Source organism: Nannospalax galili, unplaced genomic scaffold, assembly GCF_000622305.1.
Source record: "Nannospalax galili isolate Female #2095 unplaced genomic scaffold, S.galili_v1.0 scaffold600, whole genome shotgun sequence".
Classification (NCBI taxonomy): domain Eukaryota; kingdom Metazoa; phylum Chordata; class Mammalia; order Rodentia; family Spalacidae; genus Nannospalax; species Nannospalax galili.
This window is the reverse complement of record NW_008348789.1, coordinates 3,284,639-3,307,547: the sequence shown is the minus strand read 5'-3', so window position 1 is coordinate 3,307,547 and position 22,909 is coordinate 3,284,639. Positions and strand designations below refer to the sequence as shown.

Genomic DNA, 22,909 nt, shown 5'->3' with positions numbered 1-22,909 from the left:
GAGGGAACATACTGCAACATAATTATAGCTGTGTACAACAAACCCATAGCCAACAACATCCTAAATGGAGAAAATCTGGAAGCACTCCCATTAAAATCAAGAACCTGACAGGACTGTCCATTATCTCCACTCCTTTTCAATACAGTAGTCAAATCGTTTGGAAAAGAAATAAGATGAGAGTAGGAAATTAAAGGAGTAATATTTGGGAAAGAAGAGGTCAAATTATCCCTATTTGCAGAAGATATGATATTATACATAAGTGATCCCAAAAATTCCACTAGAAAGCAGTGAGAAATGATTGATACTTTCAGTAAAGTGACAGGTTAAAAATAAACTTGGCAAATCAGTAACCTTTCTATGTACCAATTAAAATCAATCAGAAAAAACACTAGAGGAAATCCTCACTTTCACAATAGTTTCAAAAAATATTTAGGAATAAACCTCACCAAAGACATTATTTCTACAACGAAAATTTCAAATATCTAAAGAAAGAGATAGAGGAAGACACTAAAAGATGGAAAGGCCTACCATACTCATGGATTGGTGGAATCAGATTGTGACAATGACCACTGTACAAAAAGCAATTTATAGATTCAGTACAATCCCAATTAAAATTCCCATAACATTCTTTACAGAGCTTGAAAAAAATCATCTGAAAATTCATATGGAATCAAAAAAGACCCCGGATAGCCAGAGCATCTTGGACACAAAGAACAATGCTGAGGGGATTATGGAGCTATAGTCATAAAAACTGCATGGGGATAGAACTCGCGTTCAGGAACAGAGCATTTTGCACCTCTCTCAGAATGATTGGAAAAAAGAAATTGGATGCTTGTACCCAAGATCTGCAGGATTTCATCCAGCACTTTCCTCAGATTGTCAAGGTGCTGACAGAGGATGAGCTGGAATTCTCAGACAGGAAATGCCATTGCCAGGCTCAAGGAAGTCCTGGAGTACAACGCCATAGGAGGCAAGTACAATTGGGGCTTGACTGAGCTGGTGGAGCCAAGGAAACAGGATGCTGATAGTCTCCAGTGGGCCCTGACTGTGGGCGGTATGCAGAACTGCTCCAAGCTGTCCTCTGTGTCAGATGATATCATGGATTCTTCTCTCACACACGGGGCAGCTCTGCTGGTATTAGAAGCCAGGCATTGGTTTGTATGCCATCAACGATGCTCTGCTTCTGGAAGCCTGTTACCTACCACAGGCTCAAGTTCTACTTCCATGAGTAGCCTTACTACCTGAACCTAATGGTACTCTTCCTGCAGAGTACCTACTGGGCTGAGATTGGGCAGACCCTGAATCTCATCACATCACTGCAGGGCCATGTGGATCTTGGTAGATACACTGAAAAGAGGTATAAATCTATTGTCAAGTACAAGACAGCTTTCTATTCCTTCTACCTGCCCACCACTGCTGCCATGTACATGGCCGGCATTGATGGGGAGAAGGAACATGCCAATGCCATGAAGATCCTGCTGGAGATGGGCAAGCCCTTTCAGATCCAGGCCGATTACCTTGACTTCTTTGGGAACCCCAGTGTGACTGGAAAGGTTGGCACTGACATTCAAGACAACAAATGAGGCTGGCTGGTGGTGTCTGCAATGAGCCACTCTACAATAGTGCCAGATCTTAGAGGAGAACTATGGGTGAAAGCACTGTATGAGGAGCTGGATCTACCAGCTGTTTTCCAGAAGCAGGAGGAAGAGACTTATATTGCCTTCAGAGTCTTATCCAGCAAAATGCTGCACCTCTGCCTTTTTCTATCTTCTTAGAGCTAGGCAAAAAGATCTACAAGTGAAGAAAGTGACCTAGAGATAGCAAGGGCTGGGAGGGAGGGTGCTCACTAAATTATTATACAATCTAAAAACAAAACAAAACAAAACTGCATGGTACTGGCACAAAAATAGACACACAGATCAATGAACACAATAGAAGTCCCAAACATGAGTACATGCATAGCCACCTGCTTTGCAACAAAGGTGCCAAGAACACACAATGGAGGAAAGATATTTTCAACAAGCGGTGTTGAAAAAATGGATCTCCTCTTGCAGAAGAATTGGAGCCTGTCACTCACCCTGCACAAAAGTCAACTCCAAATTTGTCAAACATTTGAATATAAAACCAGAAACCCTGAAACTGCTAGAAGAAAGTATAGGCAGCACCCACCAAGATATAGGCATAGGAAAAGACTCAGGCACTAAGGTCAACAATCGATAAGTGGGACCTGATTAAATTACAAAGTTTCTGTACAGCAAAAGAAACAACCAAGGGTGGGAAGAGGAAACCCATTGCATGGGAGAAAATTGCTGCCAGCTACAGTTCAAACAGAGGATCAATATCCAGAATATTCAAAGAACTCAGATAAACAAAGAAATAAGAAAATAAAAGACCCAATAAAAGGATGGGCAAAAGACCTAAACAGAGAATTCTCAAATGAAGAAATAAAAATGGCTAAGAAGCACCTTAAAAGTGCTCAGCATCATTAGTAATTAGAGAAATGAAGATAAAAATCCACTTTAAGATTCCACCTTACCCCAGTCACACTGGCCAAGGTCGAGAGAATGAAACATTGCAATTGCTGGAGAGAATGTAGAGAAAGCAGACTGCTTATTCATTGCTGGTGAGAATGCAAATTTGTGTAACCATTACAGAAAGCAAGGTGGACAGCTCTCAAATATCTAAGTTAGCCTACCATATGCTTCAGTTATACCGCTACTTGGAATATACCCAAAGGACTCATCCTATTGTAGAGATATCTATACATCCATGTTTGCTGCTGCTTTCTTCACAATAGCTAAGAAATTGTAACAACCTAAATGTCCCTCACCTGACAAATGGATAAACAAACTATGGTGCATTTATACAATGGAGTTTTACTCAGCAGGAAGAAAAAATGAAATTATGAATTTTTCAGGTAAATGGAAGGAACTAGAGAGTGTTATACTAAGTGAAGTAACACAAATGCAGAAAGGCAAGTGATGTATCTTCGCCTTCATTGCAGGTTGTAGCAACAATTCCTTATATGTGAGTATGTAAATTCTTATGTAATACCAGGAGCCAGGAAAATAGAAACGATACATGGATATATAAAAAGGAACCTGAACGTGGGATAGTAGGGAATAGATGTTACCATGGGGAGATGTGGGGAATGTGGGAGTGTTCAGCAGGGAGTAGAGCTGGGAGGGACATTCAAGGGGCCATGGTGTGTGTGTAGTTGATTCAGGAGAGGGGGGTGGTGGGAGGTTGGTGTTACTGGGGAAAAGGTGGGGATAATGTATGAGCTAGTGCTAAGGAAGGAGGAGGGAGCCTGGATGGGAGAAAAAAGAGTAGAGATGAGTGAATCTTGGGAGCTAGGAAACCCAGAGGGAAATGTGATGCCCTCGAAACGCCACGAGAAATGCACATACAGTGTCTAAGCATTTATGCATATGTATACCTGGGAGCTGGTTGGCAAGGAACACCGTACCAGAAAGAAGAGACTTCCCTTTGTGTAATTGGTGAAGGTGGTCCAGTAGATTCCCAAACAACACAGACTATTGCCAATCCTCTTGTTTATTTCCCAGAACCCTACTGTTGAAGACAGGGCATACTTCAGATACAGGACTTGAAGCACAAGAGAAAGGACTGACCTGGAAGCCTTCTAACCGATGTTTGACTATCATAATGCTAGATGATGATGTGCGTACTGCTGCGGGAGGAAATTTCTCAATGTTCCAACCTATCCCTAAACTCTAATAATCATAACGACTTGCACAGAAAACAACTTCTATTGGTGCAGTAGTGGCATTGTTATATGGGGGTAATCAAAATAATCTAATCAGACTTAAAGCCCTCTCAGTGGTACTGGACTCATGGATGGCACTGTAATTATTCCCAAGTATGTTTGGCTTCAGACGTCATAGATCCTAGAGAAAAATCCTATCTTTGTAATACTTGTAGACAAATGAAATTTCTTAAAATTTGCAAAACATGGATCCTTATATTGACAGATGAGTGTACTATATACCACTCATCAGAGAAGTTTCTTTTTGCAACATATGGAGACTACTGCAGAGTTCCACAACTGGTCACACAAAGAGAATATATTCCTGAAAGATTCACAGTCCTAGGTGAGAGGTCCTACAGAGGAACTTCTATACCTAAGGCTCATGGGACATAGCTGAACAGGAAGTGGAGCAAATACTAGTGCTATACTAGAATATTCCATTCTCACCAGAGAAGCTTCCTCATACAACAGAGGATGATGCACACAGAAGTCACAACTGGCTAAGTTTTAGAGAATAGAGATTTAGAGACTGCACAGTGTATGTCCCTGGATAGAACTCCTATATTAAACCTTACCAACCCGTGAGTCAGGGATCACTGAGGAAGAGGAGGTGAAAAAATTGCAAGAGCCATAGTTGTTGGATGACCACAAGGAAGCAGAGTCTTCCAGACAATTGATCATTTACTATTATGAACTCACAGCAGTGGTGGCAGCATGCACATATTCTACACAGACTCAAATAAGACAAAATCTCAGCATGGATATGGGGAAGTGGATGTGAAATCCTAAGATAACATAAAGAACTTTAGACAATTGATGGCTTTGGGGAGGGAGTCAGTTTCTTAGGGGGATGGGACTCTTGGTGGGTCCAGTAGGTAAATGCACACTGAAGGACTTTTGGGGATACAAATCAGATTTTATAGGTGGTAGTATATATACGTGTGTGTGTGTGTGTGTGTGTGTGTGTGTGTCTGTGTTCATTAAATTGGGTGGGGGAGCAGTGAGTGGAGGTGCAGAGAGGGGAGCAAACCTAATACCATCAAAATATATTTTATAAAAATTGCAAAATTCAATAAAAAGGATTTCAATATCATACGACTCTGTTTTACAGTAGATACTAAAAGGCAAATCTTATTTTATTATCTTACTCTATTAAGCAAATCCATTCATTTCAAGTTTAGTAATGTAAAGGGAAGGTGAGGCTTTATGTCATTGTATTTTAAACACACACCTCAGAAAGAATGGAGAGATCAGAACTATTCATTGGGCACAGTAGACTCCCCTCCAAAAGTCTAAATAATAGTTGGAGGTTTTTACAATATTTATAGAAATTTCAACATCATCTCAGATCCACTCTGACATTGGTGAGCACAGATGTCACTGTGTCTCTGGATGGCATGAGATGGAATTCCAAAGAGAAAATCATATTTACAGAAGAAGAAATTAGGGCTAAATGTACACTTGTTTTCTTAAGCATATAAGAAGACTGGATAGCTGACATAAACTGTAACCTGTTTGCTCATATAGGTAGGGGCAGTGTTTTTGTTTTTCCTTTTCCTTTTGAAAACTGCTATCAATATTTCTCAATTAATTTTAGTTTTCTTTCTCATCTAATTTTAGTTTTCTTTCTCAATAAGGGATGTTTTTACCAGTACTTTTAGAGGTATTGTATCAAGTTCAGGAAATTAAATCCCACTGTTTACAAATACTAAATAATCTGAGCGACAGTAGGTACAAATAAATGTCTAATCACATGAAATTTTTGCAGAGAAATGTGATTAAATGAGACAGAGTATCAATTCTGAGGAGGACCAGAAAGAAAAATAAAGACTACGAAGACACAGAAAGAGAATAAAATAGAACTAATTATATGGTCAATAAGAAATTGGTAAATGTGAAGCTCTAAGAAGAGATAATTGAAAACTAGGGCCATATTTTTTCACAACTTTTAGAGTTTCAAGACATAGCTAAATATTTGTTACACTCTTCCATTTAGTACCAACATCCAATAGAGCACCAAAATTTATACACAAATACATATTTGCAATATTCTAATGAAATATTACATCATAATTATGGAATATGTGTGAGCCATTACAATATTATTTGTAGTATAAATATGCATATAATATTTCTATTAATGAGGGACTAGTTAAAAATGTAGGTTTGATGCTAAGGAAAATGATTTATAGCCCAAAATAGATAAAATTCAATGTAGAATATTTGCTGGAAAAAAGTACAGTGCAAAAGAATACATATTTTGTAATTGTAAAAAGAAAATAAGGAAGGCTAGAGAGTTGGCTCAGCAGTTAAGAACACTGAGTGTTCTTGCTGAAGACCTGGTTTGGTTCCCAGTACCTACATGGTGGTTAACAACCATCTATAACTCCAGTTCCGGGGGATCTGTTGGCACCCTTTTCTGACCTTTGTGAGTATTGCATGACACAGATGCGCTTATATACATACAATGAATACACTCATAATCTTAAAAATAATAAAATATTTTTAAATGAAACAAAGAACAAAAAACAAAACAGGGATGCATACAATAACTCCCAATTCAACAACTGGGAAAAACAAATTAATAGTATCTGTGTTGGAGAGTTTTAATGGTCAACTTGGCACAATATATCATCCCTATGGAAAGCAGTGTCAATGTGGAACTCAGTGGATTAGGTTGGACTGTGGACATTCTCATGACTTATTTTCTTTGTTGGATTAATTGAGGTGGAGACAGCCATTCAAAATGTGGTTGACACCATTTCATGGGCTGGATTCTGGACTGAATGAACAGGAGAGTGCAAGCTGCTACTATCATGCCTGCATTAATTCATTGCCCTCTTATGGTCACTGCAGCTGTAACGTGACTAGATTGTCCCAATTTCACTTTCAGTGTGATTGTCCCTCTGATTTAAAAAAAAAATAAACTTTTGGAATTAAATCAGTAAGTCTGAAGAGTTTACGATCACAGGAATAGGAAACTCCAATTTGTCAGTGGATCATTAAGCAAAAAATAATCAGTGTCAATTCCATTTCTACCGCTTAATACATGAATTTGCAGGTCCTGAGTGTCTCCGTATGTTGGACATTGATTAAAGCAGCTATTGCCTCTGAAAAGCCTTTTTAAAGCCTTGCAAAACACCAGCCTCTGAATGGTTATGCAGCTAAGATTTCAAATGGCTAGTCCTAAATTCTATGAAGCTAACAACTTCCCATTATTAGGTATACTAGTCAGCTTGAACTGCTACAACAAAATGCTACAGATGAGACAACTCAAGACATATATAGCATATTTCACCACAGTTTGGGGGACTAGAAATCTATGATAAAATAATGCTGGTGAGGGTACACTCTTAACCTATAGGTATTTATATTCTCTCTTTGTCCTCATCTCTTTGTTCCATTTATGATGAAAGAGAGAGAGAGAGAGAAAGAGAGAGAGGTCTAATATAGCTTATTATATGACACTAATTATATTGTATCAGGGATCCATATTATAGCTTCATTTAACTTCTTTTGAGTTCCATCTCCAAATACATTGCCCAAGATTGTTCATTCAACATGAGAATTTAAGGAATAGACACCAATCTATTTATACAAATAGCAACATCATAACACTAGTGAATACTGTGACCATGCTCTCATTAACATATTTCATTTGCAATTAGGTGAGCTACTTGATCAGAATCAATACTTTGTAAAAGGCTAGAATAGTGAATAAGACATTCTATAAGTATCTGGAAGGGCATTTTGAAAGAAATATTAAGTGCAAGAAGATAAATATGTGTTTAGAATAAGTATCTATTTATGGTGGTTTCAATAAGAACAACTCCCATAAGCTCCAGATATTTGGACCTTTTGTCTCCAATTGGTGGTGCTGTTTTGGGAGGTCTTAGAAGGCACTACTATGCTGGAGGAAGCATGTCACTGGGGATGTCAGTAGAACAGTTCTTAAGCCTTGCCAGATCTCCAGTCGAGCTCCACTCCCTGTGCCTGCTTGAAGATGAGCTTAGCTTCTGTTCCTACTCTAGTCACCTCTAAAGTCATGCTTTCCTGCCATGATGGACTGTAACTCCCCTGGAACCATAACCTCAAATAAAACAAAAAGAAAGCTTTTATAGGTTCCCTTGGTCATAGTGTTTCTGTCACAGCAACAGAAAAGTAACTGAGACACTATTCCAATAAGAAGTAACCAAAATTCTGTCCTTAAACTTACAGCAGCAGGTTAACAGAATCAACATATCCCATGTAGCTGATCTCCCAGGGGATAGTACACCAACCCAAGAAGGTGTGGAACACTAAGTTTATAAAATCTGGAGTCCTTTTCTGTCATCTTCAGATGACCAAGCAAAATCTGTTAGAACTAGTCATTAAAAGCAGTACCTTCTAAGGGAATCCATATAAAAAATTGGCTTGATCCAAACTTAAGTCTTTACCACTTTTTTTTCATGCCTTATTTCAATATCCATTTTCAACAATGATTTTCAAGTTTCTGTTTGGATACAGAAGTATTTCTGTTAGAGTAACACATACTCTTTTGTGGGTAACACTTAATTGGAGGACTTGGATCTAATATCATGACATAAGAATAAAAAGAAAATGAGGAAGAAGAGGAGGAGGAGGAAGAGAAGGAGGAGGAGGAGGAGGAGGAGGAGGAGGAGGAAGAGGAGGAAGAAGAGGAGGGGAGGAAGTGGAAAAGAGAATGATTTCTGATTTGATCAGTGTCTCACAATAGTCCCCAGGAAAGGTCATTAGTGGTTACTCAGAAAGTTCAAGGTTAATAATCACAGAAGGATACAGAAATTTCTTCCACTTCCAGGAATAATCACAAGGACAAGACAGGTGTCCAATGTCCCCACTTCATCACAGTCTGTTCACACATCCCCATGTCAGCTTTCACTACCCTGTTTCTTTCAGAACAATACTCTAAATTTTATGTACATCTATGATTCCGATAATTAAATGTTCTCTCTAATATAGAAGCTGGTTAGATGAAATTCTTTTTTAAATTTTTAATTCAGATTTTGTGAATTTCCTATAACATATCTTAATCAAATTTAGACCCCTTCCTGATTCCCCACCCGCATAACGCCCTCATCAGCTTTCAGGTTTACTCTCATATATACTAAGTCCAATCGGTCATGCATTTGTATCCAGATGTCTCTCGGCACATTCTTGGTTTGGCTTTCAGCAATTTCAGCCCTGTGATCATGGGAAACCCAGATTCCCTCCAGGACAGAAATATGTTACTTAGATCTTTAGTGTTGTGCCGGTAATTTGAATGCCTGAACTCATTCTTTTTTTAAAAACCCTCCCTCACCTTGTCAGTAACTTTGAGGAAAATCATAAATGCCCACTAGAAGTACTCTTTTGACAAACCTATTCAAAGTTAACTGAAATATGATCACTAAGACTTTTTTATAATTTTCAATGAGCATTTGTACATTTCATACAACAGACCTTAATAAAAGTCAGAACCCCCTTCTCCACCAACACCTCCCCTCCACCAAACGTCATGTATTCTGCCATATGTGTTAAATGCTATCCAGTCAAACATTTGTACTCAGACGTCCTTCAGTTCAAAGTCATCCATTGGGATCACATTCTTGATTCTTATGTGTGATTAGTAGCATGTGGTAACAGTACTTTTACTTATCTATCTTGCTACATCACAAATATGTATGGACTGTCAATATTGTCCTTAATGCTAAATATATATTTGTCAGCATCTCTAAATTTAATCATATTATAAGGCTAAATCCAGGAACTCCAGAAGAAAATTCACCCTATGAGTGTCTTCTAGAATCTTTCTTGATACAAAACTCTGTCACTCAGAATTTTCTTAGAATTTATATGCAAATATACAGGGGTTCATTTTAAATAACTGACTCAACTGAATATAGAGGCTGACAAGTCCCTAATCTGAAGGATGTGTTGATAGATTGAACATCCAATAATGGTATAGGGCCATTAGTTGTAAGAATTCCTTCCTACCTAAGAGAAAACTATGTTTTTTTTTTCTAATAAGGCATTCGACTAATGTGATGATGATGGCCCAAACACTAAGTAAAATAATTTCTTGTACACAAAGATCATTGACTTAAAAAGTTCTACCTCATCCAAAAATTCCCCTCTAAAAACTTCCATAAAAACATTCCATCAAGGAATTGATAGTCTAAACTATGAAATAAATCCTCATACTGACAGGCAACATAAAATATTCTACTTCTTAGATATTCCAAATATCTTTTTACTTTTTAGTGTCAGTACACTTTACACTGTTTAGTATTTTTATACAGGAAGTTAACTTTAATTGCTATTAAATTATTTACATTGTTTTTGTTCCTTTTCTCTACAAGAAAATGGAATTATATATATATATATACATACATACATATATATGTGTATATGTGTGTGTGTGTGTGTGCCATTGTCGTATAGATTACTTTTTACTATGGTAACAAGTAACTCCTAATCTCATGACTTAGGAAAATAATATTATTCGCCTGTGAACTACATAGTTTTATGTGCTCAGTTAAATTTCACATTGTTTATGTGTGTTATTTGTTTGTTTCAATTCTAAGACCCTGGCCTGAAGAAACTCCTGGTCTATGGGGGAGGGGGTCATATTGTTACTGCGAGGAGTTCAAGAAGGACAAACATACCTTGGCTCCTCCTAAAGTTTCCTTTTTAGTGTGGACTGATTCTGTTGCCACTCTTCCCATGCTCTATTGGCTAAAGGCATTCACATGATTAACACCACAGTGTGTGCAAAGATGTCCACAATTCCTAAACAACTGAAGATACTAAAGAGTCCCATAGCAAAGGACAAGGAAAAGCATCATGATGTTCAGAGATAAGTTTCATCCACTATATGACAGTCCATAAAGAAGTACACTTTACCCACAAAACACAGCGTTTAAGTAGGTAAGAGGCATGAAGACTCCTAACACTCATCATGGTTTCTCTGATGAAATAAATATTATTTCATATTTACTAAAATTGAAAATTGAAAGCATTCCTCATGTTTAATGAGACTCACTTTACTATACAAAAAATAGATATAAATTAAGATTATAGAAATCTACAGTAAAAATATGGAATGATAAACACTTATATAATTGCCATGTGATATATATGATGTAATTGATAAATGATAAAACAATAACAACTCAATTAACTGAGGATCTAAATTATCTTAGTCTTTCTTGTATGCCTTATTTTTTTGCAGTTATATATCTAATAAAATTCATATGAGGCATTTTTTTCTTTTTAATATATATTGTTTTTGATCTCTTGTAATTTCATACAACAGTTTTTAATCAAATTTAGACCCCCTCCCCAATCCATGCTGCCCCCATTCCCCCATTGGACCTCATGTTTTCCACCATACGTGATAAATTCTATCCAGTCAAGTATTTGTACACAAATGTCCTTCAGTGTAAATTTGTCCACTGGAGATTAGACATCCCATCTACAGATAATATGTAAAACATACTCTTCCCAACGCAGTAGCAATCAGTCTCCAATACTTCTCAATTTAGTGCCAGCCCACCACCCATTTCTCTCCTCTTTAGGCATGTATTTAATTGAGTTGACATGGGTCCTGTCCTGGAAGCCACCATTGTCACAAGTTCACATGCAGAAGCTTCCAGTGACCTGAAAGTCTCTGCTTCCCTGTGTTCATGAATCAGTCTGGGCTCTTACAGTCTTTTTGCCCCCCTCTTCTGTTATGGTCCCTTAGCTGTTGGTGGGTGAAGTTCCATATAGGAGTCCTACTCTACAGTCTACAGTCTCCTATTCTCTAAAACTTGGACAATTGTGATCTTCTGTGTCCATTCCACTCAGTTGCATAAGGAAGCTTTACTGGTTAGAGTTGAGGGATGTGTTAATTTTCTCTCTCCCCCTTGTTTTTCTCTGTTCCATGAGCCTTAGTTGTAGAGGTTCAACTGTAGATGTGTCACCTAGTACTGATCTGTGTTTTCTGTGTCTGACCAGTTGTGTAGTTCAACAAAGTTTCCCTTTCATCATTTATTTTCTCAAGACCCATCATTTACTTCCATATTTCATGATTTTGTCTTTACAGCTGAGTAGCATTTCACTATGTGCTCCATTTTTCCTATCCATCCATCTAGTGAAAGTTAATTTTGCTTCTCAGCTATTATGAGTAGAACAGTAAAGAACATGGATATGCTAATGTCTCTATAGTAGGATATAGAGTCCTTTAGGTATGTGCCCAGAAGTGATATAGCTTGGGGCACACTGCAATTCTATTTCTAGTTTTTCTGAGAAACCTCCAAACTGATTTCCAAACTGCCTGCATGATTTTATGCTCCTATCAATAGTGTATAAGAGTTTCTCTTTCACCATATCCATGTCAGCATTTGTTATTTATATTCCTGTATATGACCATTCCAACTGGAGAAAGACTGAATTTTAAAGTAGTTTTAAGTTGTATTTCCCTGACAGTTAACGATATTCAACATTTAAAAAAAAAATGTTTCCTAATCATTAGTATTTCTTTTGAACATTTTCTCTTCAGTTCAATAACCAATTTTTAACTGGGTTGTTTATTTTCTTAATGTTTAGGGTTTTTTATTGTTATTCTTTGTGTATTTTAGACACTAATCCTTTCTTAGACAAATAGCTGGTAAAGCCTCCCATTCTGTGGACTGCCTGTTCATTCACTTCAGTTCCCTTTGTTGTACAGAAACTTTTTTTTAGTTTCAGGAGATCTGTTTGTCAATAGACAAACTTATTTCCCATGGTGTTAGATTCTTATTCTGGAATCCCTTACCAGTATCTACAAATTTAAGCATACTACACACTTTATCCTCTAGAAATTTTGAGGTATCAGGTGTCACATTAAGACCCTTGATCCATTTGGAGTTGTGAGTCAAGAAGGGTAGATGATAAAAATCTAGTTTATTTTTTCAGCATGATGAAATCCCATTTTCCCAGCACCATTTTTTGCAGATGCTGTCTTTCTCAGAGGTATATTTTGGCATCTTTGGCAAAGATCAAGTAATTAAAGTGGCATATAGTTAAAGTCTATCCCATTAACTCTATGTCTGCTTTTGTGTATGTGCCATGTGCCATGCTATTTTTATTACTATGGTTCTGTAACATAATGTGAAATAGGTATGGCAATACCTCCTTTTCTTGGTGATTGCTTTGGCTATTGTTGGTCTTTAGTGTCTCCATATACCCCCATTTATGGATTGCATTTTTCTATGTCTATAAACACTGTTGGAACTTTGAATGGACAATGTATTTGGAAAGATAAGAGAATACATGTAATAATTGAAGATGATGGGGGATACTGGGCACTAAAGGATTAAGTGGGCATGGAGGTGAAAAAAATCAAAGGGGGATAATGGGTGAGTTAGCCAAATCTAAGGATGTATGAAAAAGCTTGTAGGAACACACTACTTAGTAAGAAAATTTCCAAAATATAGGTTTTAAAAAGGAAAAGAGTTTAAATGGAATTTCCCTACAGGGGTGGACAATGCTGGTCTCAGAAGGCAAGAGTTATTAAATGAGAGTCACAGCTCAAGCCATGGGATACCTTTGTATCAGGTATCAGTCAATGTCCTAGTCTCTCAATCACTATAATAAAAACACTGACCAAAACCAATTTGGGGAGGAAAGGGTTTATTTCATCTTACAACTCCCAGGTCACAGTCCATCAACAAGGGAAACTAAGGTGGGAACTCAGGGCAGGAACCGGGAGCACAGACCATGTAGGAAGACTGCTTACTGGCTTGCTTCTCTGTTCCATGCTCAACCTGCTTTCTTATACAACACAGGATCTCCTGCCCAATGGTGGTACTTACCACAATGGGCCAGACCCTCCTACATCACTCAAAAATCAAGCAAATGCCCCACAGATCAGTCCAATGGAGGCAATTCTCCAACTGAGGTCCCTCAACCTCAAGGTGGCAACTAAAGCTATTAAGCACAGTCAAGGAGTTCTCAGAAGCCTTAAAAACAGCACAGTTTCCATTGCTCTTGGTTATCCACCATGATTACATAATAAGACCTATTGCTGAAGACATCACACACTTCGGCTTCATGACATAGTTAAAACAGTCTCAAGCCAACCCTGGAAACTTTATTACTGCAGGCCAACTTTCATAACTACAGAAAGATCTATTCAGGCTGCCGAGAAAGAAAAAAGACTTCAATGGTTTTACTTAGTACTGGACTCTGCATACTATAATGTCAAGTTCTGAGGTAAAATATCCCTGCTGGTGCAATAGTGGCATGACCATTATGGTGTAACTTGCTGCTTTCTGATTGGATTTGAGACATATTCCACATGAGGAAATTTCATGCTAATACAGTAAAACTGGTCAAAGCATATAGATAGGAAAGTCATAGTTCCTAGGGCAGAACCTACTATTGTTATTTTGTCAAAGTGCACTCTAAATATTTATGTTTGTACTCAGGTACCCTCAACCTTAGTCAGAAAAACTTTTCATAGTGAGAAGCAGTTTATACAGAGATGCATAACTGACCAAAGCACTGAGAACAAGAGACTGAGTGGTAAGCCCTAAATGAACTTTATCAATTACCAAGGCTACCACCAACGCTCACTGAGAATCTTGGAAGGGGAGGCATAAAGAGTGTAAGAGCCAGAAGATGGGGAGGAGGGCTGTGAAATACTGTCTTCTAGATATGACATGGCTACCACACTGAAAAACTTACAGCTACTGTGGTTACATGCACAAGATCAGGTTAGTCAAAACTCCAGCCCAGATAAAGTGATCTATCCATTACTGAGAAATTGTCAACAATCGATAGCTTGTAAAAGAGCTACCTACTCCAGTGGATGGCCCTCCATCCGTGTATGCATGAAATATGGACAGCACTAATGGGCCTTAGTGGGTTATCAAAAATAAAAAGAATGAAAGAAAAAATGAAAGAAATGAAAGAAAGAAAGAAAGAAAGAAAGAAAGAAAGAAAGAAAGAAAGAAAGAAAGAAAGTAAGAAGTTAGGAAGTGTGGGGTTTGGGGGAGATGTAAGGGGAAAATGGGGGATGAGTACAGCCATGTTTCATTATATACATGGAAGTTGTCCTCAAGACCAAATGGCCCACATGAGTTTCAAATATTTAGTAAATGTCCTTTGATAATAGAACACAGCATGTTGACTTCTGAGTTGTGGAATATTTGAAAGAAAGAAAGAAAGAAAGAAAGAAAGAAAGAAAGAAAGAAAGTAAGAAGTTAGGAAGTGTGGGGTTTGGGGGAGATGTAAGGGGAAAATGAGGGATGAGTACAGCCATGTTTCATTATATACATGTATGATATCTAGAAAGGTTGAGTAGACTCCAGTGGATGAATTTGCATTGAAGGACATCTTGGTACAAATGCATGACTGGATAGTACTTAAAATGTATGGCAAAATACATGAGGTCCAGTGGGGGGTGGAGATTATGGATAGGGGAAGGGGTCTGAATTTGAATAAGAATTGTGGGACGAAATGTACAAAAGCGCTGTAAAAATTAAAAAAATAAACAAAAATCAAAAAAGAATAAAGAAAAAATAGTGATTATGTCATGTACCACGCTTTGTGGTCCACATTTTAGCAAGATCCCAAATAGTTTTCAACATGAAATAAAATTCGAGAACAGCAAAAAGATGTATTCCTAAGAATTTTATACATGTATACCACGAATTTGATCATTGATACCCCATTGCTCCCACAACTCCCACTATATTCCCCTCAAAAAATATGTCTTCTAATAAGTTTAAGACATAAGTTTTAAGGCATGTGGATAAGTTTAGCTACTGTTACCCTCTTTGCATGGGTATGGGACCATCCACTGGAGCATGGAAATCTGTCAGTGTTTTGTTATTCTTAACAAGTTACTATATTTCTCCCTTTATTTGTATTAAAATTTTGATATAGAATCACTATCTCACTGTCATTAAACAATAGTAGAATGAAGAGGTTAAAATTAAGTCCTGATGTTATTATCATAAGAAAATGAGGGAATAACTTTTATTAATCTGGACTAGTGACTTTTAATTAAGCTCAGCAAAACCATGTGCTCTTGTGATCTTGGCACCTGATCTTGTTACCTAGGCAACCTCAATTTTGTGCTCCACCCAAAAAGGTAATGAATGGATAGATAAATGAATGAATAAATGAATGAATGAATGTGGATATGCCTAAGAATTAACATATCAAAGTGCTGAATGGTGGCACCCCATCTCCACTGAACACAGTGGAGGCTGGGAAGGACAGTTGACCTTTTATGAATGAGATACTCTAGAACTAGGGTTAAAAAGAGTAGATGGTATTTTTAGATTTGGGTACAGCCAAGCTTGTACTTTACCAATTGAAGCTGTAGAAACCATTTTGAATAAAATAGTGAGGTGGGAATACAGACACAGTTTGAGGGACACAGTTCCAGAAAGACAATTCTATCAACGCAGGTTCAAGAGACAAACCGTTTCATCAGTACAGTTCAAGGAAACAGATACCCAAGGGATATCTAGGAGACTGAGTGTCCTACAAATTTGGGCCCAGTCTTAAAAACTAAATTTAAGAGTCAGTGTATTTGTTCAAGTGATTATAATGTTAGTATAGTAATACCTGAAGAAAATCAGTAGTCCTACTGAATGTCCTTTCATAAATGTGACTATTGCCCCCACTTTCCTTTCTGTTCCTGTGAGAAACACTATAACCAAAAGTAGCTTAGGGGAAGAAGGGATTTATTTTGGCTTAAATTTCCTGATCATCGTCCATCATGGAGGGAAGACTAGGCAGAAATTCAAAGTAGGCCTGCTTCCTATTCAGCATAGCATTGTCTTGACCAAAGGACTCGGTGAACAGCCAAGAAATATAGCATGAACCATGGCAAATAGTGCACGATAGCTGGCTCACAGCCATCTCCTGGGGCTGGGACCTCCTACATCAATTAATAATTAAGATAATGCTCTATAGATATGACTATAGGTCAGTCTGATCTTGGGACTCTTAATTGTGTCTTCTGTCCCAGAAGGTTCTAGGTTGTGTCAAGTTGGCAGTTAAAGCAAACTGAGACATGTACTGGTTTTTGCTGTGGATTAAAGCAATCCTTCAGAGAAGAATTAAGGAGACTCAGGAGGTTCACAAAACTCATAAGAAACCCTGCAACACTACTAGTGACTCATGAAACTATGATTCAGAAAACTGCATCCTTCTTTGAGATTATATAATCAGTAATGATTATTGGGGAGTAGAAGATCCTTCACTTGAGTCACTGCCTGTAATTAGTGCAGGGAATTCCAGTAATACAGATTTACATCAGTCATCACCTATGATGGAGTAGGCTTTGTGGTGATGCTCCTTTATGTAAGCCCTGTCTCATGATCCTGTGCATTGGTTCCACAAGGTAAACTTGGGTTGAATAATTCCTTTGGCTTGTCATTGTCCTCTCCATTCTGGATAAATAATATAATTCCTCAGGAAGAGTAACATGACAGTTACCATACTAGAAATTTTATTACTTTATTAAAGTGTATACAAGTAACAATTTTTACATTATTCTGAAAAGTGGATAGACTTACAGATTCAACCACTAATCTCATTTTATTACATACTGAGTAATAATTTATGGTGCAAAGAAATTCTCCAGTGTATAGAAATTGCTGTCTATGTGACTTTGGGAGGTAACTTGTTTTCTTTAATTCTTAATTTCCTCATTTTTGAGGTGATAATCAATGCAATAAATACCGCATGTGTTTGTCATAATGATATAGTGTTTAATAGTTGCACAAAATTTAAAATAATGCTGAGAATTCAATAATCCACAGCAGTCATATTATATATAAAGCCAACATTCTGGAGGACTAAATATCAGATAAACAGGAAAGTAAACTCAACACAAGAAACTGAGAAAAAATTAAAGGGGATATGAACTACAAAAAAGAAGAGTATTATAATGTGAAGAATGATTATATTTGTGTATTTAATGTTCAATAAATATATTTCTTGTTCTAAGAAGTTGTCATTCTGAAATGTACAGTGGAAAATTAGTTCCAGGTGTCTGGATAAAAATCCATGCATTTGGCTTTCGATTTTTACATGATACATAGTTTTCATTAAATTTGATAGAATCCATAAAAAATGTTAGAGAAGAAATTTAGAAATATTTATATTTCTGAAATATTTTAATTCTGTTTATTTAAGCAACAAAACTGTATACTTTAAATATACCAAAAATATATGAGTACCATCTAGTGGTAAAACAGAATGCAAGCAGCATGGTGTAGTAGAAAACAGGTTAAAGCAGGTCGAGGGATAAAACAGCCAGAGTAAGTTTATAAAGTAGAATAAGGTTGTGGTTAGTGTCTGTAAATATTGGAAAAGAGCTCATGTCTTCATTATAGTGAGTATAAATAATTAATCTCTGAACTATAATGAGAGACAGATGAGAGAGAGAGGAGAGAGAGAGAGAGAGAGAGAGAGAGAGACAGAGACAGAGACAGAGACAGAGAGAGAGAGAGAGAAAGAGAGAATGTAGGTTTGACCAAAATTCTGCCCTGGCCATATTCCTTTGTGATGAAGACATAAGAAGGAAGCCATAACTGAATTCTGGCACTCCAGTGGTTACTGTATTTCTAATTTAACCCCTCCTATTGACATGGCAGAATGATAATGCTGCACAGCTCTGACAGGGACTGGGGCAGAAGAGCTGTAAAATACACAGAAGCTATCAATAGACACCATTTCAATAATTCAGAAGTCATAGAAGAAATGATTATAGGTCTAAAAATTTATTTTGGAGGATATTGTGTCAGTTATCTTAAAAATCCACATGAGAACTAAATCTTGGCAAAGGAACTGTTTTCGTAAGACAAGGTAAAAGCAAGAATTCAAATAAAAAAAAACTGCTTGATTACATAAATAAATACAACAAATAAATACGAATTTTCAAAATATATGTCAATAATTGACACTGCTTTACTATTATATTTGTGTTTCTGAAAACAAAAGTTATTATCTTGATGAAATTTGTAAAATCCCAAACTGTGTCAAAAACAGCAAGAACTTAAATCAACAGGAATAAAAGCTGTAAGCTCCATTTAGTTATGAAAAGTAAATAAAAATAATGCATAGATGATTAAAAGACACATATAAAAGTTCATTTTTAGATGGATAACTAGAAATTTTGCAAAGATATCTACCCAACCGTGAATTAAGCTTGATAGCAAGATATAGAGATATAGCTCAGTGTTTCGGTGTGGTTCCTGCTTCTCAGAGGATCCAGTTCTCAACATTGACGTCTGAGGCTCACAACTGCCTGCTATGCCAGTTCCAGGGAATCTGGTCTCTGTGGACACCTGCAAACATATCCATAGACAGAAACACACTTATCTGCATAAATAAAAATAATTTAAAATAGATTGATATCATAGTTAACTGAATAAATTCACAGCATTTTTGTGTGTAAATTTTTTCAGATATGACAACAGACGTTCTTAATTGCTTCAACTTCAGGTAGCCAACACGCTTCCCATTTATTCCATGTAACATTTAAGACAATTACATTGAAACATATTTGGCCCTATCAATTTTGACTTATATTTATTCTACTTTTATGATAATTTTTAAATATCTCAGTAGGTCTTACATACATGTAATGCATTTATATCAAATCCACCTCCCATTTTGTCTTCTATAATTACTGCATTATTTGTTCCTTCAGCACTTTTACCTCTCAACTTCATGTGTTCTTTTTAAATCTCCTGCATCCACCTAATACTGCCTGTATGTGCCTGAGTAAAGGACAATTTACTGGATCACAGGTAACCACTCAGAGGTGCATCAGTAAAGAAAATTGACTCTCCCTCTCCTAAGAGCCATGATTTGCCAATAGCTCCTCTGCTAGGAGTGGAAATTCATGAACCCTAACTCATTCCTGTTGGGATTTTGACTTGCTTTGTCATAGCCACTGAGTTTATATGGGAAATAGCCTTGTTGTGTCTGGAAAATACTGGTTTGCTATGGACATGTACCACTGCTGGTTCGTATAATTTTTCTGACCCCCTTTCTGAGGCCACCAAAATGAATCTCAAATGTAATTTCACAAAACAACTCATAGAAAACTTTGATATTTCAGGTTTATTGCAGCAGAAATGCTTTGGTTATACCATACTTTATTTTTGGCAAGGCAAAGTTGTAAACTACACTGACGTTCATGGAAACATTTTAGGCTAGGCATCTACTTGGGTGCTCATATAATGACTTTCATATTAATGCTGGCCTGGATAGCTTTAGGAGTTAACTTGACACACCTGGGTATAGGGAGCCTCAGTTGGGGAATTGCCTCCATTGAGCTGGCCTGTGACCATGTCTACAGGGTATTTTCTTAATTTTTTAGAGATTTGGGAACCCCAGCCCACTATTGACGGTGCCAGCCCTGGGCAGATTGTTATGTATTGTATGAGAAAGCAGACTGAACATGAGTCAGGTGAGAAAGCCAGTAAGCAGGATTCCTCCATGGCCTGCATCCCAGATCCTGCCTCCAGTTTCTTGCCCTGAGTGCTTACCTTGGAGCCCCTGATAAATTGTGACCCCAGAGATGTAAGCCTAATAAAACTTTTCCTCCCCAAGTTGGTATTAGAGTATTTTGCTCAGCAATGGAAAAAGAAACTAGAGCAGAAATTGGTACCAAGTGTGGGGTATCCTGTGACAGACCCGAGCTTGGTGTTTTTGCAAGAATTGTGGAAATGTTTGAAACTTTGGGTTGGAAAAGCCATTGAGTACTTAGAGTTTGTTGGTGTGGACCTTGGAACAGTTATGCTGAAGAGAAATGCAGACAATGGAGGCTGGCTTGTGAAGCTTCAAAGGGAAGAGGAAACTAATCAAAGCTTTCTGTGCAATATTTTGAATTGAGAATCTGTGGTTTCTGGTCAACTGGGGCTGAAGAATCAGCTCTGGTTAAGAAGAGATCAAAGCCACTAAAGTAAAATCTTTACTTTACTGGGACAATTGATGCTGGGTAATGGGTTGAAAGTTCAGCTGTAACAGGAGACCAGCATCACTGTGGCAAAGTCTTCTGGGAGGTATTTCCTCAGGGTCAGCACACAGAAGCTATGGTCTAGAGGGGGCCCAAGCCTCCATTTCAAGCTGGAAGCAAGACTTGGTAATGTGTAAGAGTTTCCTGCATGGTTCTAGCATTGAAAGTGTGAAGGGGTCACAGAGAGAAGCTGAGGCTTGGCATTTTGAGAGGCCAGGGAAGACCATTGGTGAAATTTCAGCCTCAATTTCAGTGAATATCCCATAAGTGAAGGGATCATGTAGAGAATATGAACGTTTGCACCCCAAGAGGCCAGAAGAGGCCATTGGTGAAGATGCAGTCTCAATTTCAGTGGAGACCTCAGGGTCTTTTTGATGCCAGGATCATGGGACTACCACCAAGGTTAGCAGCTTGTGTGGAAAGGAGCTAGCCTGGGTCTGTGAGATGAGTTGTTTGTGCTGTGGATGGCAAAGTCAGAGAAGTGGAGCTGCCCAAACCCTTTGGAATACAGATTGTGAATAAATCCCAGATGTCCAGTATTGAGCTACTTTGCTGGACTTAGGTTTTGCTTCTCTTTTGAAGTAAGAAAATACTTGTTTTGGATTTTAGAGGATCCCATAGTTAAGCAACTTTTAAAAGAGATCATGAGGTTTTAAGTATTTGGATTTTTAAGGACTATGGGACTTTTAAAGTTGTACTGTGTTATGTTATGATATTGTTAATATCATATCTTAGAGACAAAAAATGGAAAGGTTATGATTTAATACTGATGTGTTTGTGTGTCAAGTTGACAAGGGGTCAATTGTGCTGGATAGCTTTAGTTGTTAACTTGACACATATGGGTAGAGGGAACTTTAGTTGGGGAATTGCCTCCATTGAACTGGCCTGTGGCCATGTCTATGGGGCATTGTTTTGGTTTTTGAGTGATGTGAGAGGATCCAGATCACTGTGGGTGGTGTCATGCCTGGGCAGGCTGGCATGGGCCAAGGGAGCAAGCCAAGAAGCAGCATTCCTCCAAGGCCTGTGCTTCAACTCCTGCCACCAGCTTCCTGCCCTGTGTACCTAACTTGAGCTCTCTGATGAATTGTGACCCCAGAGATGTAAGTCAAATAACCCCTTTATTCCCCGACTTGGTATTAGTCAGAGTATTTTGTCACAGCAATGGATAAAAAAAAAAAAAAAAAAAACTAGAAAAAATCTGTATCTATTTATACTTTAAAAACTTATTTTAAATTCCCACTTCAATTCCTCAACAACACTGGAAATTTTGGTATCTCTCTTATTTAGGATAAAAGAGAATTAAATGTTTATGTTTCTGGGAGAGGTAGTATGTGAGTATCTATGCTTTTCCCCCTCCAATCATTGTGATTCACTTAAAAGAAGTGTGGATGTTCAAGAAAAAGTCCCAGCATGAAGAAAGTGAGTGAAAGGAAAATGGGAACAACGGTCATGGTGACTTGAGGAAAAGTCATCTTTATTCTTCTTACAGTCAGAATTACTTTGATTCTAACTCAGTCCCAGAAATGTCAGCCTCAGAAAATGTCGGGAATGGAGCTCACATCATTTTGGAGACAAAGTAATTCTAGAAGCATGTCAGACAAATGTGACATTGTCTCAAAAGCCTAACCTTTTGTGTCAATTTCTGATAAAGCAGTCATAATTACCATAAATTATCACTGAATTTTTGAAAAAAATTCAAGACATTTAGTGATATTTTTAGGCTTCCTGAGTCTAAGGAGGTTAGAAAGTTATACATTCTTACAAGTAAAATCTTTTTTTTGAATACTAATATATTAAATTATACACAGTTCTGTTTATGTATAGCAAAGAGTTGTGTGTTAATGAAGTTAAAACCTTATGTTAGCACAGACCATAACTGAATTTTTGAAAAAAATTCAAGACATTTAGTGATATTTTTAGGCTTCCTGAGTCTAAGGAGGTTAGAAAGTTATACATTCTTACAAGTAAAATCTTTTTTTTGAATACTAATATATTAAATTATACACAGTTCTGTTTATGTATAGCAAAGAGTTGTGTGTTAATGAAGTTAAAACCTTATGTTAGCACAGACCATAACAAAATACCAAAAAAAAAAAAAAGATTAGTTGCAAAACACAAATGTTTCT

The 22,909-nt window shown here is 37.3% G+C and overlaps 1 pseudogene; it reads left to right on the top strand.

Moving 5' to 3' along the window:
* Positions 1-767: 767 nt before the first annotated feature.
* LOC103744280 lies at positions 768-1,810 on the top strand (annotated as a pseudogene).
* The last annotated feature ends 21,099 nt before the right edge of the window (positions 1,811-22,909 follow it).